Genomic DNA, 15,319 nt, shown 5'->3' on the forward strand with positions numbered 1-15,319 from the left:
TCCGTATTTACCTTCATGATTTGCTGTGCAATATAGAAACTGTTTTGCAAAACTAAATGTACTTTTAAACTGATTAATCTAATGAATATGATGCCACCAAAGGACCACCAAATATTATATAACTACTGGATACCCCATTTGTTTTATATTATGTAAGATTTTCCCAGCTCTCAAGTAGTAGTCAGTAGTCATTTGGCTAGGTATTTATGTTTAATTTAAATTAATTCGAAAAAGATAATATAAATTATTATTATTATTAACGTTATTAGTATTATTAAGTTAGATGAGACTAAGGACTGATTAAGGTGAGAGTCTTTATAGCAGGAAAAAAACTAGCAGACTAGATGGGCTGATTTTTTTTTTTTTTTATATCTGCCATCAAATTCTATGTTTCTATGATGTGCCTTTGTTATATGAATTATTGTTATAAGCTTTATTACTAACTTAATGGATTTCTGAATTATGGTGACTATCACACAAATCTGCGTGTCATCCTTGCACAGGAGCCATGATAGTCTTCTGTATATAATAATAATATGTTACCTATGTTATAGTCCATATGACTTTATTAATAATAAAATCCCTTAATTTGCATACTATCCCAATATCTAAAGCTGAAAACCCATGGTGAAAGTATAGCATGATTTTTAAAACCATAGTAGCGCATTGATGTAACAGTGAGGGACGAGTAGAACAGAGCTTGATACTTTGTTTTTTTTAATGCCATGTTTTTTTTTCTACTTGCTAATAAGAATAATGTTGAATAGTTGGCATATTACATAATCAGGGAAATAATGGATTAACAAGAATGTATTTTGCACAATCCAGGTGGTTTAAGAAGTCAGTGGGATGGTAAACGGTTTATGAAATTGTGATGGTTAAAATAATGTCTCTGAGTTTCCTTTAAATAAAAATAAGATAATTGGAAAGTATCTTGTAAAGACATTTATCTACAGATATCAGTTTCCAAATGTTTTGCTTAATTGCTGTATGTAGGCAGATAGTGCAGTATATTTAGATGAAAGCAGCATGTGGCTCTTCCTACTCATTGACCGTATAACTCTGGTTTATTAGGTTTTTAAAAAGAGTTAGCTAGGATATTTGGAGGGTGTCCTCTTATGATATAAATACAATATAATGTTGCATTTTAAGCAATGAGGATCTGTATAGAGTTGGTTTTAGGTGAGATAAATGCTCATTTTCTGAGTAATAATATCTGTACAGTAAATTAATGAATGCAAACAAAAATGTAAAACTCACAATTCACAGAAAAAGGCTACTATTGCCTTTATCTATACTAAGGGGAGGAAAGGGGCATTAAAAAACCAAAAGCTTTACTTTGATTCATAATATGTAATACCAGATATCTGCTGCAAGGATTTTAAAAAAAAAAAAACATTTGAAAAATAGGGTTAAAGACATGGTACAAAGGAAATATAACACAATATGGTAAGAGATATTTTGGAATGGGAGGAGGAGGAAGTGGCACTGATGACGAAAAGCTGAGAGCGTATCTACATTCATGTATGCGTATGTAAGTATTATAGTGAGTGTGTTAGTGTTAATAATTTTGTGGTGGTAAAGTGTGCATGTGATAGTCTATTATACTGTGTGGAAGTATATGGTGTTAGCATGTGTGTGTGAACATATAATGATAGAATGCTGTTAGTATATTTGTGTACTTGTTATAGTATGGTGTTAGAGCGTGTGTTAATGTACTGTGCTAATGTGTTAGCATGCGTTAGTGTTTGGTCTTAGTGTGTGTTGTTGGCTTGAGTGTGTCTGTCAGTATATGGTGCTAGAGTGTCAAGGATAAGTATAAGGTCGGTGGTGTGATGCAGAGCAGGTGGGAGATATGTGTGTATTAATGTTTAAGTGTATGGTGTTAGACTGAGAATGCGTGTTATTGTGCTTTAGTTGAAGGGGCGCTGATGAAAGAATGGACCTAGATGCCTCTAAGCCTAGGCTCATCTCTTATTGAATGAAAGAAATACTTTATTATAAATAGTGTATGATACATAAAGGTAGCTGCAATTCTTTACACATAAGTGTCAGGAACCAAAGGACTTGAACCAGCGACTGAGCATGGCAGACCATGCACCTACTGGTTTCCCCCATATGGGGGCTCAGTGGTCATTGTGACTCCATTGTTTTTTCCATGTCCCTGTCAAGTGTGTGTCAGATTCTTTGCACACTGTCAGGTAATCAAGGGCTTCTCCCAGGCACACTTGCTAGAGCATTGTTCTTCCTGGCCCTGAAGTTCTGTGAGCGAATTTTTGATCTGTGAATTTTGGTTTTGAGCTCTAGCCTTAGACTAACTAAGATTTTGTTTTTTGCACTTTGTACTACGCCTGATTAAGAAGATTGTCCAGATTTCGACCTTTGGCTTGGACTTTAATTATTCTCATCTAAATCTGCCTGCCCTATACAGGGTCCTGATCCTAAGCCTGTCCCTGGACAGAAACTCCTACTGGACCCAGTACCCGCAGTCTTTGCATAAAATTTGTAAAGGTGATCTGAGTGTGTGAGGGAACTGTCCATCACTTGGGCCCCTGGAGAGGACTGAAACCGAGCCTGCTACCCACAGATTATGGATCCTGTCTCTCGGCCCTGGTGAGTGGGACTGTTGTCCTCACCTGGGACCCAAACTCCCCAGTCTTTAAGTGTACCCCAGTACTGGTTAGTGGGACAGGTGTGTCTTGCCATCCCTCTGCATCCACAGCTCTAGGAGTGACAGAGCTGTGCTCCCCGACTGAGGTTGGGGTCTAGCCCCAGTTCAGTCTTCATTTTAAAGGGGAGATATGTGACAGAACTACATTGCTGGGCCAGACACATCCTCTTCCTAAAAGTTCCACTCTCGCGGACACTTGTCCACATTCAGTCTGGGCATTTGGGCCATGGTTCCTTCTGTGGGGGAAGTGTGGGGTGTCACTTGTAAAAATCCAGGTTGAAATGTACAAAGACTATCCGCTCACACCATAGGAGGCGCCTTTCATAGTCATTGTTTCCCTAGTTTCCATAGTTGATGTTTCTGTGGATAAATATGTTATATTCTGTTCAATAAAATGTTCATTCCTGCTGTACTCAGTTCAAGGTTGTTCTGTCTACTTATTGGGTACACATAGCAGGGTTCCAAGGTGTACATGCTGACTGGTGCTGGAAGCGATTTCGGGGACAACAGGAGGACACCAATGTAACCATTTTTACTTTATGATGGAAGTAGATAAAAAAAAAAAAACAATTGACCCATGTATTTGTGGAAACAAATTTGGTATCTATGTGAATTCTAATTTGGATGAACTATTTAGTTCATTTATTCTGATAGCTTACTGGTAGTACCTACAATATATCTTTGTCAAACATGACATCAATATCCTTAAATGATAACGTTGGATCACATGAATAAGTAAATCATTGATTCAGGCAAAGTACTAAAAATATGGGGCAAGAGTGATGAAGTGCAAATAAGTCAGAGGATAATCATTTGTTCCGCTGTGAGAATATTCAGCTTCATGAGTTATGGGAGGCCAAAGGGCAAGGTCAAAGTGAGAAATTGGAGTCAGCAGACTTAGCTGAAGAATCAATAGGGAGACTAAAGTTTCGTAAAATAAAAGTGGGATTGTCAAAGGAGGGCAGATTAGGAACCCAGGTGATAAATGATAAAGTAACTGCTGAAATTGAACAAGGGGGTGACTGAGGACTACAACATGGGAGGAATGATAATGTAAATAAAGAATGGCATTTATTTGAATGAACCAAATTGAAAATCAGTTAATCTAGAACCATTGTGGTAGATTGTGCTTAATTTGAATTAATCAGCAGCAGTATCTCAAGGGTCTCTAAGATCATCCTTATAAATTTAGCACATGTACTTTTCTGGAATTGTTCTTTTTTCTTGGAAATTAAGACCTCGTGTCTTTTGGAAAACAAATGTTAAGGTTAACACAACTTCACATATTTTTGCTATTGATTTGATTTTTTTCTCTCCATGTTTTTCTTTCCTGTTGTAGGTATAAATGACCATTACAAGTGTGTACATTAAAGTCATGTTTTGGGCCATTCTAGGAAATAAATGATCGAAAGGAATATAAGGTATTTTTTTTATATATAATTATTTCCACTCCATATATACAGTGTGTTTTTTTTAAGTGCTTCCCTTTCCCCTAACACTCACAGTTCAATGAAAAAAATGTGACTAAATTGCAATTGTGCCTATTCTGGACCATCAAAGGCAATGACAAAAATGACAGGTATTTTGTGACTGTTAAATAAGGAGCTCTTCTTTCTTCAGACAGGTGACAATCACATTGATGGGATTGAATCCAACATTCATCAGCAGGATGTTTGTCAGTTTGAAAATAATTCAAATATGTCAAGTTAAGAACCAGAAATATGTTATATCCATTACATTAGGACACAGCGAGGCATGACATTTTATATTGATTCATGTCATTTCACATTGCATACCTTTGCATCAAACTGTGTCAGAGGAAAACAGCATCTTTTCTAAGATAAAACATCTGAAGAGCAAATGTCACAGCTTAAAATAAACAGATAATTACATACATTGATTTTGAGAGTGTCTGTGGCATGCATACTGATCTAATATTCCTACATCATGCCATCACATCTGGAATGATTAACTGATTTCAAAGAGACTGAAAGATGGATCATGGAACACTCTTTATTGAAAATGAGTGACAGTAAATGAATGCAAAAACACATTGAATATAAAAACTATTAATATCAAAATAACCAAAAATATACAATATCCATTCCAGTAGCTTATATGTGAAGGAAAAAATATCGATGAACAGTATAATTAATATTATTCTCCAGATTACTGCTGTTAATACATACCATTGGAAAATTTATATTCAGAATTGATTTTCCCCACACATAAAATACGAGGTTAATTTAATATGGTTTGTTATCCAACTTCGCATGAAGCACGGCTCCCTACTTGGCCCAGGTTATGCCACATGTGTACACCTTGTTCATTGTACTAAAATCAAAAGCACCTCTTTGACATGGCACATAAAGACACAAACAGTGGCTTATTCACTCAAGGCTAGTATCAACCTTTTTTCCTCAAATCACAAAATGTATAGTGTCGAGTTAGGCCTGAAGGCATCTTGATATTTTTGCCAGTCGTGATTATGTGGTAGTACTGATATTGTTTTATCTGTACTGGATACCCTGTATGTACGGTATGATGGAGGTATGGAAAAAGCAAGTGTGTGCAGGGATAGGTCAGAGGCTTTTTTTTTTTCTTACTGTCAGCTTGGATATAGATGTTCTTAATGTAAATTACCTTGACGTTATATAACAGTGGGAATTCTTATACCAGCAATTAGTTGCTTGTAGCTGATGCATACCAGCTGTTATCTGGTTAATGGTTGCCTAAAGTGCTAAGCGCATCTAGCAGTTTGCTAATCAGGCACTTTTAAATAGCTCGTTCAGATGCTGGTCAGGAAAATGCCAGACAGTGTCCTAAGGAAAGACAATTTGTTCATGCCTTGCTAGCAATGTAGCCATATGAGCACTTTCATAAAGGACACATAGAAAAATACAATATTGCAATACGTACAAGGATATATACAAGATAAATAAACCAAATGGCTTTTGCATATCTATTTTGCATTCCGGCACAATCTGTTTAATTGTTTTTGTTTTACTTTGACCTTTTCATAACCTCAAGGAAGTTTTGGTAAGGGATATAACTTTTTTTACTTAACAAATAAACAGTATTTCATTGTAATTGGGAGATGATTACATGAGTGTGCATGTTCATTTGTACTTGAAGACTATAAATTGCATGATCAATCCAACACTTGGTTAATACACAAGATATAAAATTATCTGACACAACAAAAAGAAGCACAAATCTACAAGGTTAGTATTAAAACAAAATGGTTTTAAAGAAGATCTCCAAATAACTTTGCACTCGAACAGTCATAGAGTCCAGTGCTGTACCTGGTGAGAGATGTACCACTGTCATCCCCTTCCTTTTCTTAGCCATGTGCTTGAGACCACCATATAAAAACCTGCTTCCATTTCTGTTCCAACGAGCACTGGATTTAGGCTCCTTAGCCTGGATCTTAAAATTTTGATGACACTTCAGAAGAAAATATGCATGGACTCTTTATAATAAAAAGGGAGTGAATGCACAATACACTCATCACTGAGCAATCATGCTTGTACAGCCAGGAGGAACATTACAAGGTGTCTACCAAATCATCTCCCTTCTAATATAAACCTCCTGACCTCTTCTTGGTCTTACAACATAGTGTAAGGTTACATAGTGCTAACCTTTAATTTCAGGAAAAAAGTTTGTATGGTAGCTGTTGGATTGATGGACCTCTTAAAGAAATATGGGCCTAGTGCATGGGTCTAGTGCTTCATCAGCCCCCATGTTATTCTGTACCTAGTTTCAATTACTGTCTCTATTGTGTATTATGCACTTGCTCTCTTGTTAATCCACAGAAGTACCAGTAAAATACCTTATGTGGCATGGGTTTAAATGTGTGCTGCAGGGCCAATTCCACCGCAGGTAGAGGGCTGTCATCGCTAGCTTCCAACTGACAGGTTCAGAGGAAAGTGCTCACTACAAACGCAGGTTACCCAAAAAAGTGTTTAAAGTAGTAGTAAGTAAGAGAGCCATCATTAACCTAAAAAACAACAATGCTTGTGGGGGTTACTCTACTCAGGGACATTCAGTAACATAAATGAAGTTTCTTTTTAGCCGTGAAAACTACTCTGTGGAAAAAAAAAGAAAAATGTTTATTATAACAATTTTCATCCATTTACTTGTTTTTATTCCTTATACATATTGGAAAAAATATATAATTTGTAGCAGATGCTCTGATAAATAACCATCGTCTTATATTTGAGGTCGTCTTCTAATCAGACCTCAAATAGAGGTCTGACTACAATACTAAGATCCAAATCCCCCACAGCGCTGCAGGGGGCCTGGATCCTCCTCTACAACAGCCGGTGGAGGTCTGCGCGATGCACACAGACAACCTCCGCTGCTGCCGGCACTTCTGCCAGGGCTTCTATGACGGGGCGCCGGCGTCACATGACCTTCCGGTGCTCATTCATAAGGCATTTCTGGGAGGCAGATGTGCATAACTGGGGTCAGGTTGGCAAATAAAAGGAAATAAAAACAAAAAATTCATTTTTCCTCAATCATACTTTTTATTAAATATGAAAACATAGTTTACATATGAATTCATATTTACTAGTAAAACATTTTTCTTATAGGGTAGGCTTTTTCTTTTTTCCTAAATTAATACGGTATATATCATTGTATAGAAATAGTGGTTCAGTTTAAAACAACCTTTAAAAATGGGTGTTGAACTCCAGGTTGACTCACAATATGTCATAAAATAGTATCTAATTCTTGATACATATTTGTACATAAAATATTTCACATAAAAGCAGAATGCAGCAACTACTGCTGTAGGTGAAGCTAAGCATTATTTGTGTTAATGATGGAAAAACCTATAAACACCAAACGTGGTAATAGGTAAGTTATGTAGCACATTACGCTTAAAAGATCAAACAATAACTATGTTCTCATCACACTACAATTCAATATATTATAAAGAAATAAACAACTTCTACAACTGGAAATGCGATGCATTTTTGTGAACATTGGCAGTGTGTCACTTCTGCACTAAACTTGGGACTGAACTTTCTAGTCATGTAGAGTAATGATGATGGAACGAAGATGAATGAGTGCGTAATGCAGGTAACAAAATGATATTGCTAAATGATGTATTGTCTATGTTAAAAGCTTTATGTGGCCTTGATTCCAGCTAACTGTGATAGGGGATTTAAATATTGCTTTATATACACTCACACAGAGCTTCCATGTGCCTATCACTCATATGTGATTAGGTGTTGCTAACTGCTAAATGGGTCTGCTGCTTGAATAACCACAGATAAATAGTTGTCTTCATCCATGCCTTTCCTCTAAACCTCCTTGCTAATAAGTGTAATCTGTTTCCTCTCTTTAAATACCCAGAGATATATTTGCTGTTGTTATCTGTTTGAAGTTCTAAATTGATGATCTTTTCACATGGTTACATAAATTATTTATGTAAATATACATTCAATTAATGAATAACCTCAGCTAAATGCTAAATTAACTCATCAGCATGTTTTATCTAGTTGTTTAGGGATATTTGTAACACTGTACGTTTGCATGTTGCAGAGAGATTTTTTTTGTAATATAGTACCAGCGGGATCTAGCATACACAACATATATAATGGCTGTTAAATAGACATGCACAATAAGAATACTGTACCTCAACTCCGCAGCAGTTAGGATATCATGTTTCAAGGCTGTATAGATCACACCAATTAGAACACCTTGACTTAGCCCCAAAAATGCCACCATCTGTTACCTTTTCTGGCTATCTCTCCTTTAAATATATTATAAACATATATGAAGATGCATATATGATATGCAAGGCAAAACAGTGGGATTGAAAGGAGAGCACCGATTAAGAGAAAAGCAGATATAAATGTTGACCATTGGTCAATGGTGGAGGGATGGTAAAAATACAGGGAGAATTTTTCCAACATTCCAGACCCCATAATCAATATGATTATGGGGTCTGGAATGTTGGAAAAATTCTCCCTGTATTTTTAATTTGTAATTATATAGTGTCCCTAAGGCACATGCGTTGAATTGCTTCAGGTTGGAGCCAAAAGCAGGTTAGTGGGTGGACAGACAGCTCTAGATTCTAGCAAAGTATTTTAGAACAATAGGGCACATTCATAACAGTCTTTTAGCCCTTTTAGTATATTTTTGTACGTAAAGCATGAGCATAAAACCAGCTTGATTCATGCCCTGTGGTGTTATGCACTAAATGGAGAGCTGACAAGAGAGTTTGCTGGAGAGTAGGGGTTTGTCAGGACCCTGGTAAGCAGGTCGGGTAGGAGCCCAGTAGCAGGGGATACAAGGGGTTCTGTTTGTACCCCACGATGCATGATGGTAAGTGGTGTGGTACGGACAGGCGCAATAACACACAGCACAACAGAATATGAGGAAAGGTACTGTATTGGTATAGGTGATATCACAGCAAGTAAAAGCAGAAAGTCTCTTTGGAGGATGCCCACTGGCAGGGCTGACTGGTACGGAGGCCCACTGGGTGGGCTGACGGCAGGAAGCCCACTGGCAGGGCTGATTGGTACGGAGGCCCACTGGGTGGGCTGACTGGTACGGAGGCCCACTGGGTGGGCTGACGGCAGGAAGCCCACTGGCAGGGCTGACTTGTACAGAGGCCCACTGGGTGGGCTGACGGCAGGAAGCCCACTGCAGGGCTGACTGGTCCGGAGGCCCACTGGGTGGGCTGACGGCAGGAAGCCCACTGGCAGGGCTGACTGGTCCGGAGGCCCACTGGGTGGGCTGACGGCAGGAAGCCCACTGGCAGGGCTGACTGGTCCGGAGGCCCACTGGGTGGGCTGACGGCAGGAAGCCCACTGGCAGGGCTGACTTGTACGGAGGCCCACTGGGTGGGCTGACGGCAGGAAGCCCACTGGCAGGGCTGGCGGTTAGCTCAGGTACAGGCAGGTAGCTCAGGAACAAGACACGGTAGCTCACGGTACAGGGCCAAAGCAGAGCGGTCCATGCACTACAATGCAAAGGCCCTGACTACAGGGCAGGGCAGGTTAATAAAGGCCAGGTACTACTCAGGTGATCAGACCCAGCTGACCTGGTAATCCGATCCTGAGCACTGCAGAGAGAGGAAGAGGGTGGCCACTAGTGGTAGCAACCGGAGAGAACGCAAAATAATAATGCATGGTCCGGGCTAGCAGGGTGGAATCCTGACATACCCCCGCCGCTAGGAGCAACCTCTGGGTGCTCGTAGGACTGCATAGAAGCTGTGTCACCGTCTGTGACGTGACATCTTAGTTCTGGCACGTAGCGCTTCTTCAAACACGTGCTGATCCTCACGGCGAATGACAGTTCCATTGGACGCCACTACACAGTCTGGTGACAGCGCCTCAGGTGTGTTGGCCTGGGTGTTCCGGACCTTAGTCACTGGTGGCACTGATGCAAACGTCCCGGTAAGTACAGAACTCGGATAAGGCAAGCATTCGCCAGGGGATAGGAATGCCCCCTGTACACTGTATCCCTCTGAGTGGTGTTGGCTAATACCGGGACTGGACTGGGTAGAGGCAGGAATGGAGGAACACCTACCAGCCGTTTCATCACGCAGATGTTGCTCATAATATTTCAGCTCCTTTCTGTGCACGCTTGTCCCATCGGTTGCTAGGACATAACCAGGAGCACCAAGGGAGCGTCTTGCAGTTTGGAGTTTCCCGTTCTTACTCCTGTGAGTGATGGGAGTGGTGGTCCCAACCGCACCAACAGCCATGGTGTTCTCGTTCTCAGGTGTGTCCGCTATAGCAGCCTCAGAAGAAGCATCGTCCATGTCAGACCAGTCAGGGACGTCAGACATGGCCTGGAGGTCATCTGACATGACTTCAGACGGCGTAGGTAGTTCAGGTACTGGGAGTTGGTTAATCCCTGAATCGCCATACTGGGGAAGCGACAGGGTGTGCTCCGGCTTTGCTGCATTCTCTTCGCATGCAGGTTCCTGGGCACGGGGTTTGTCTGAGTGGGTTGCAGATGGTTTGGCTGGTTTCAACGGACAATACGTAATCCTATGACCAGCCTCTCCACAATAATAGCATAAATTGTCCTCTCGTCTTTTCTGTTTTTCCTCCTTGGTGAGTGGCTCACGTTTGAAGCTCTTCTTTGGAGCTTTCTTACCTGTGGTCACAGTCTTTGGCTTGGTGCTATCACATTCTAACACAGTCCGTACAGATTTACAGATCTGGAGAAGACACTCCGCCAGTACTTCCAGAACTGCGGTTATCCCCGCGGACTCCTTGGTATGGCCTTTGCATTCTGTCAGGACCCTGGTAAGCAGGTCGGGTAGGAGCCCAGTAGCAGGGGATACAAGGGGTTCTGTTTGTACCCCACGATGCATGATGGTAAGTGGTGTGGTACGGACAGGCGCAATAACACACAGCACAACAGAATATGAGGAAAGGTACTGTATTGGTATAGGTGATATCACAGCAAGTAAAAGCAGAAAGTCTCTTTGGAGGATGCCCACTGGCAGGGCTGACTGGTACGGAGGCCCACTGGGTGGGCTGACGGCAGGAAGCCCACTGGCAGGGCTGATTGGTACGGAGGCCCACTGGGTGGGCTGACTGGTACGGAGGCCCACTGGGTGGGCTGACGGCAGGAAGCCCACTGGCAGGGCTGACTTGTACAGAGGCCCACTGGGTGGGCTGACGGCAGGAAGCCCACTGCAGGGCTGACTGGTCCGGAGGCCCACTGGGTGGGCTGACGGCAGGAAGCCCACTGGCAGGGCTGACTGGTCCGGAGGCCCACTGGGTGGGCTGACGGCAGGAAGCCCACTGGCAGGGCTGACTGGTCCGGAGGCCCACTGGGTGGGCTGACGGCAGGAAGCCCACTGGCAGGGCTGACTTGTACGGAGGCCCACTGGGTGGGCTGACGGCAGGAAGCCCACTGGCAGGGCTGGCGGTTAGCTCAGGTACAGGCAGGTAGCTCAGGAACAAGACACGGTAGCTCACGGTACAGGGCCAAAGCAGAGCGGTCCATGCACTACAATGCAAAGGCCCTGACTACAGGGCAGGGCAGGTTAATAAAGGCCAGGTACTACTCAGGTGATCAGACCCAGCTGACCTGGTAATCCGATCCTGAGCACTGCAGAGAGAGGAAGAGGGTGGCCACTAGTGGTAGCAACCGGAGAGAACGCAAAATAATAATGCATGGTCCGGGCTAGCAGGGTGGAATCCTGACAGGGTTTCATCTCCCTCGCTTCACTATTCATTATGAAGATCCAACACAGGCAAGTTTCACCAGCTAGGAAGGCTGAGCTGGTCCTGCATAATGAACTATTCAATGTAAAAGTGAGTATTTCACAAAATCTCACTGATTAAACTATAGCAGTAGAAGCTTATTGTGATCTCGGTGATTTAACTCTAGCAGGAATCTGTTGGGATCGACCCTTCCTGGTGTAAAACTCTCCTATTAGCTCTCTCTTTCACTATTGCTCTGGTGTGTATAAAACACCTGGTTTTGTACCCAAATAAAGCGTGTGTGTTACTGTTTATCTGCCAGGCGTGCTTTACTAAGCAGATGGTTTAACGAGTTTGACTTCCATTCCATGCAGGATTGCTGATTACCAACAGAGAGGGAAACAACAATGGTCAGGGACTAATCTTCCCTTACACATTTCTCTTCTACACCTGTTTGGTCCTTTTACATTCACATATGCAAAGGGACCAAACAAAATACAGTTGAAAAACTCAAGACAAAAATAATCAAGACTAGAACGTGCTCGAGATTAAATAAAACATATGGATATATTATTTCATTTAGTGTAAGTGGTAGAGGCTAAACTTTTAGAGAATTCAGATGTATGAATTTATCTTGGACATAAAATAAGGAAATACCAAATCGGATCTGTATTACAGTTGATTTACTGTATTACAGTTACATTTTGCGGGGCTTATTTACCGAACACTAAATACCGCATTGGCTCGGATAAAGGCCGCACCCGAATATAGGCCGCACCCTAAAAGTTAGGTGCTTTTTTAAAGAAAAAAGTTTCTGCCCCCCCGAGATATGCTGCCACTCTGTCCCGATGATGTACTCCCCCCCGAGATATGATGCCACTCTATCCCCCCTCCGAGATATGCTGCCACTCTACCCCCCGAGATATGCTGCCACTCTGTCCCCAAGATGTCCCCCCCCACCAGACTTACCGGCGCAGACTCCACGGGGTCTTACGGGGCCGGCGGGGGACATCTACGCATAACGCGTATTCAACTTCCGGTGCCGGCACTTCCGCGGTGGGAAGTACCGGCAAGGAAGATTGTTCGCGCAGGCGTTCACCGGCAGCGGCGATGCGAGCATAAACAACCTCCGCTGCCGGCACATCTGCAAGATGTGCTTTAAAATCTCCCGTGCCGGTACTCCCCCCGTGGGAAGTGCCGGCAGGGGAGGCTGTCTGAGCGTATCAGAGAGTAGGATACAGGTCCCCTGCACCGCTGCGGGGGATCTGTACCCTAACCCTGTTGCCTGCCCGGCGCCCGGAACTGCATGTCCCGGCCATCGGGCACTAGACCCCGAATATAGGCTGCACCCCCACTTTAAAGACTTAAAGTGGGGGAAAAAAGTGCGGCCTATATTCAGGCCAATACGGTAAGTGTCTGTATATGAAATATTTACTATAACAAGTGTTATATAAAAGATTTTGCTCGTTATTAGTCTTTTTTTCTTTGACAATTCGGTAAAGATTGAAACTTTATAGAATGTTAATCCATGCAAAATTAGGCATTGTTTTATCGTTTTACAGATGTTATTGTTTTACAGATTTGTGTTACAGGGCTTCTAGTGTTTAATATGGCGTGTTGCTTAAAAAACAAGGTCTGAACTTTATGACTTACATCATAGTGCAATTGTGAAAGACAGGCCATTTATTTGTATATTTTCAGAAAACAATAGATAGGTGATTAGATAGACAGATAGATAGATAGATAGATAGATAGATAGATAACTTGTAATCACTCAAGCACAACAAGCATAACAGGTCATTCCGGAACATTTTTCATGCTTGCTTATCCCTGTAGCTTTTTAATAATGCATGCCACATTAAATTCTAATATTTAGCAGCTTGCAGATAATGAGGAAGACAGATTTTCACAAACTGCTTGAAATAAATAGTGCTAACAACGAAGTGCAGATGTAGTCGTTTGTGGCCAAAGTTAGCTAACACATTCATCACCCTAGTACTTTAACATAATATTTAGCATAAAAATATTAACATGTAACAACTCTTTAATTGCCGTTTTAGCAGATCACATTGCATTATGAAAAAATACCTACAATTTAAAGCTGTATTTTAGCGTATCTATCTACCTATCGATCTATCGATCTATCTATCTATCTATCTATCTATCTATATATATCTACATATTTATATATATATATATATATATATATATATATATATATATATATTGTATAGGTCACTTCCAACAAACAAAAAATGAGTCAATCTTCATTTCTGAATAAGCGCTCAATACTTTTGAATTGGCAAGTAGAGTGTAGAATGGGAATAACTGGGAATTTAGGTAAATAAGCTGTGCTTGTTTGATTTGTTTGTTATCTATAGATTTGCTTTACATACATTATTCTTAACCATTAAAAGCAGGTCAGCCCTACCTGTGGATTAAAGAAACGGTATGCATCCTACCTGTTTTATTTTATCTTAAAAAGTACCTGCTCATCATTCATTTTTAATGCTATTCCAAGTAGTCAAATCTTGAGATTTTATAATAATATTTAAAAAAAAATGTGTAATACTGAAACTAGATATATAAAGAGACTAATCATAAAAAGAAGTGACAAAACAAGTTAGTCCTGAAAATGTGGTATTTGGAACTCTAAAATACACAACATGATATTCAGTATCCATTGAAATCATGAAAATGACATATTTCCTATTTAATATGAATAGACATTCTACGCACGTTCTAAGGATAGGTCTTTTTTTCAAATTGCATATACTTTAGACATTTGAGTGTTCTCCTTGAAGAAGCTAACTGGAATTACTTTAACGTATCAGGTTACATTAATGTGACATTACTTGTGAAGTAGTACATTTTGTAATCTCTTTGGTGGAAATATTATGCAAATTATTTGTAAATGTGACAGCCTCAGGAGCAGGGCTAAATTAACATTTTCTATTGTGAGAGTATAGTCAATAAGTTTCAGCTCATAGGATATAGAATAGGGCGAACGTGTTTTATTAGGTACATTTCTAACAAAAGGTATACACTGCCATCTGCTGGATTTATTTAAGTAATGTTTTAGCTATGCCTTCTGTAATGTCACAAGCTATAAAGTAAAAAAGAAATATTAAGCTAACATCATTTGAATGAAACATTTTAAATAGCAACATTTATATATGGTGTATTTGCATTTGTAATACACTCATTTATATAAATACAGATTTATTTATATTTGAAAAATACAATATAAAATATAATATATAATATAAAAGAATGTCCACATCTACTGTAAATAGAGAGAAAAAAGGACACAGTCACCTATTCTTAACTGATATATAACTACTTTTAACTAGACTAGTAGATATTCATTGAAAGGTTGCTAGAATATCAGGACACACTAAAATTACTGTAAGAAATGTTAGGATAACAAGACTTGCATTCTGCATCAATGAATAACAAGTACAGC

At 40.5% G+C, this 15,319-nt stretch overlaps 1 non-coding gene across 1 annotated transcript; it reads right to left on the bottom strand.

Moving 5' to 3' along the window:
- Positions 1-458: 458 nt before the first annotated feature.
- On the bottom strand, positions 459-564 carry LOC128498538 (U6 spliceosomal RNA). The gene has a single exon (XR_008354757.1). It is a non-coding gene; the product is annotated as a U6 spliceosomal RNA (small nuclear RNA).
- Positions 565-15,319: the final 14,755 nt, after the last annotated feature.

This window comes from Spea bombifrons, chromosome 5 (genome assembly GCF_027358695.1).
Source record: "Spea bombifrons isolate aSpeBom1 chromosome 5, aSpeBom1.2.pri, whole genome shotgun sequence".
Lineage (NCBI taxonomy): Eukaryota > Metazoa > Chordata > Amphibia > Anura > Pelobatidae > Spea > Spea bombifrons.